At 43.1% G+C, this 3,952-nt stretch overlaps 1 pseudogene across 1 annotated transcript; it reads left to right on the top strand.

Moving 5' to 3' along the window:
• Positions 2,805–3,270, top strand: LOC100517224 (annotated as a pseudogene). The gene has a single exon (XR_130739.4). The product of XR_130739.4 is annotated as a 40S ribosomal protein S25 pseudogene (transcript).

Raw genomic sequence — 3,952 nt, 5'->3', positions numbered from 1 at the left:
CCCGAAGCCCTGAAATTGTTCTCACCCAGAGTCACTCTCTGTATTTAAAATCCAAACTAGGTTTTCCAGCATTTGCCCTTTCCAGGAATTTCTTTCCTATGCTCAGCTTCAAGAAACAGCTCTTATTTTTCTCCTTGAGCTTCTATTTTTGTTTTCTCTTTTTCAGGACACATCTGTGGCATATGGAAGTTCCTAGGCTAGGGGTAGAATCAGAGCTACAGCTGCCAGCCTACACCACAGCCATGGCAATGCCAGATCCTTAAACCACTGGGCAAGGTCAGGGATGGAACCTGCATCCTCATGGATGCTAGTTGGGCTCGTTACAAGTGAGCCACGATGGGAACCTCCTTTCTTGTTTCTTTTTAGTGCTGCACCCACAGCCAATGGAAATTCCCAGGCCAGGAGTCGAATTGGAGCTGTAGCTGCCAGTCTAATGCACACCAGATCTGAGTGGCATCCTTGACCTATTCCACAGCTTGTGGATCATTTACCCCACCGAGTGAGGCCAGGGATTGAACCCACATCCTCATGGATACTAGTCACATTCTTAACTCTCGGAGCCACAACAGACACTCTTCAACATAATATTTTTAAGGTTCGGAGTTCCTGATGTGGCTCAGTGGAAACAAATCCGACTAGGAACCATGAGGTTTCGGGTTCAATCCCTGGCCTCACTCAGTGGGTTAAAGATCCAGTGTTGCCGTGAGCTGTGGTGTAGATTGAAGACAAGGCTCAGATCTCACAATGCTGTGGCTGTGGTGTAGGCTGGCAACTGTTAACTCCAATTAGATCCCTAGCCTGGGAACCTCCATGTGCCGCGGGTGCGGCCCTAAAAAAAAAAAAAAATTTTCAAGGTTCATCCACATTGTTGTATGTATCAGGAGTTATTCCTTTTGGTTGCTGTATGGTATTCCATTGTATAGATATACCACAATTTGTTTATCCATTTTCCTGTTGGTGAATATCCATCTAGGTTGTTTACATTATTTGAATAAATAAAGCTGCCCTGAACATTCATGTACAAATATTTGTATAGACATATGCTTTCTCTCTTTTTCTCTTTCTTTCTCCCTTCCTCCTTCCCTCCCTCCACTCCACCCCTTCTTTCTTTCCTTCTCCCTTCCTTTCTTTCTTTCTTTCTTTTTCCTCTTGGCTATGGCAGAGGCCTGTGGAGGTTCCCTGGCCAGGAATCTAACCCACACCATAGCAGCAACCCAAGCCACTGTAGTGACAATGCCTGATCCTTAACCCTCTGAGCCTTGGGGGAACTTCTATTTTCATTTCTTTTGGATAAATACACAGGAATGAAATGGTTAAGTTTTATGGCAAGTACATGCATAACTTAAAAAAAAAATGGGGCAGGTGTTCCCATTGTGGCACTGTGGGTTAAGAATTTGGCATTGCTGCAGCTGAGGCATAGGTCACACTTGCAACTTGGATTGGATCCCTGGCCTGGGAGCTTCTATATGCCATGGGTGCAGCCTTAGGGAAAAAAAAATGGAGCAGTTAAAAAGAAAATCTCATTTTTAGTTGTCAGGTCCATGTCCCATGTCAGTAATTCCAGTTTTTGTTTCTGTGGTTTAATTGGAAAGAGCACTACTTTAAGAGTCACAAGTTTGGGGCTTGGATGGAGCAGTGTAGTTTCCAGACCTGGATTTGGAAAAAGGTAGTCAGTCATTCAGCTTCTGAGCTTCAGTTCTCCAATGTTTAAATTGGGGTTAATAATTTCCATAACAATAAAAAATTGGAAGTATTCTCAGAGTCCATCAACAGGAGATTGGTCAAGGAAAATACATTCCTAAGCTAGAATACTATGTAGCTATTAAAAATGATGTAAAATTATATTTATTGAGAGTGTCCTCATTGGCTCAGTAGGCTAAGGATCTCATGTTGTCACTGCAGTGGCTTGGGTCGCTGCTGTGGCATGGATTTGATTCCTAGCCTGGGGACTTCTGTATGCCATGGGAATGGCAAAAAAATAAATAAATAAACTTCTTGGAACTGAAAGAAATTTAGATTAAAGCTCAGGGTTTCTCTCTTAGCTTTGGGCTTAAATCCTGGCTTTCTTGGACACATTATTTAGTTTTACTTTCCAAAATAAAAAAAAAATAGTTTTACTTTCCAGTTCCTTACCTGCAAAATGATAATAATATTGATCTCCTTTTGTCATGAGGATTGAATGAGTCAAAGTACCAAAGTGAGTGACACGTGGCACATTGCAGGCGTTCATTATGTATTTGTTCTCCTTTCCGCCTTTTCTTTCTTACCTCTGCCCGGGTTGCAGACAACAACATGCTTTGACATTGTGACGCAGCTGGAGATAGAGTGAAAAGAATGATCATAATGAACAAGAGGAGTTGTGATTTTTTTTTTTTACGTAAGGGAGCAGTAAGGAGTTGGTGTGCTCCTAGAAGATGTTTTGGCTCTGGTAAACTAAAGGGGCCAAGAAAAGAATTAAAAATGAAGAAAGAATGGACTACTTCTAGATGTATCTAGGTCAAGGGACTGAGGGATGTGAGATAAGAGAGGTTTTCTTTTGCATTGTCCCATTCATCATAGTAGGAAAAAAAGAGACCAAGGGCATCGGATGCTCTGTCCAGAAGGAAAAATTGTACAAAAGGTTCATGCCTTCTGTTTTTGTATCTCTTGAGTAATAGAATAATAGGGTGGAGGAACTGGAAAAACCCCAAATGTGGGGGATCTGGCCCTTTCCCATCATGCTCCGGGTGGGTGTTGAAAGTAGAGGTACCATTCACTGCAGAATGCTCCCCTTTTCTGTCCGACATCTTAGCAAGGAGGCACTTCTGGCAGCTGCTTTCCCAGCTTCGCGATGCTGCCCAAGGATGACAAGAAGAAGAAAGATGCCAGAAAGTCGGCCAAGAAAGACAAAGACCCAGTAAACAAATCTGGGGGCAAGGCCAAAAAGAAGAAGTTGTCCAAAGGCAAAGTTCGGGACAAGCTCAATAACCTAGTCTTGTTTGACAAAGTGACATATGACAAACTCTGTAAAGAAGTTCCCAACTATAAGGTTATAACTCCAGCTATTGTCTCTGAGAGACTGGAGATTCATGGTTCTCTGGCCAGGGCAGCCCTTCAGGAGTTCCTGAGCAAAGGACTTATTAAACTGGTTTCAAAGCACAGAGCTCAAATAATTTACATCTGAAATAGCAAGGGTGGAGATGCCCCAGCTGCTGGAGAAGATGCTTAAACAGGCCCTACCAACTGTACACTGTATATTTTGAAAAATAAAACTTTAATTAAAAAAAAAAAGAGGAGTTCCCGTCGTGGTGCAGTGGTTAACGAATCCGACTAGGAACCATGAGGTTGCGGGTTCGGTCCCTGCCCTTGCTCAGAGGGTTAACGATCCGGCGTTGCCATGAGCTGTGATGTAGGTTGCAGACGCGGCTCGGATCCCGAGTTGCTGCGGCTCTGGCGTAGGCCGGTGGCTACAGCTCCGATTCAACCCCTAGCCTGGGAACCTCCATATGCCGCGGGAGCGGCCCAAGAAATAGCAACAACAACAACAACAAAAGACAAGAGACAAAAGACAAAAAAAAAAAAAAAAAAAAAAGAAAGGAAGAATGTTCCCTTGAGCATACTCACAGAAATGCAGACCAAAACTGCAATGAGATATCATCTCACACCCTTTGGATGACTATTATCAAAAAACAAAATAACCAGTATTAGCAAGGATGTGGAGAAACTGGAACACCTGTGCACTGTTGGTGGGCTTGAAGACAGGGCAAGTGTTATAGAAAACAGCATGGGACATTCTTTTTCTTTTCTTCTTTCTTTCTTTCCTTTTTTTTTTTTTTTTTTTTTTTTTGTCTTTTGTCTTTTTAGGGCTGCACCTGTGGCATATGGAGGTTCCCAGGCTAGGAGTCCAATCGGAGCTGTAGCCACCAGCCACAACCACAGCAACACCAGATCCAAGCTGCATCTGCAACCTACA

This window comes from Sus scrofa, chromosome 7, assembly GCF_000003025.6.
Source record: "Sus scrofa isolate TJ Tabasco breed Duroc chromosome 7, Sscrofa11.1, whole genome shotgun sequence".
NCBI lineage: Eukaryota > Metazoa > Chordata > Mammalia > Artiodactyla > Suidae > Sus > Sus scrofa.
Note: the sequence above shows the minus strand (reverse complement) of the source record. Positions and strands in the feature narration are given on the sequence as shown.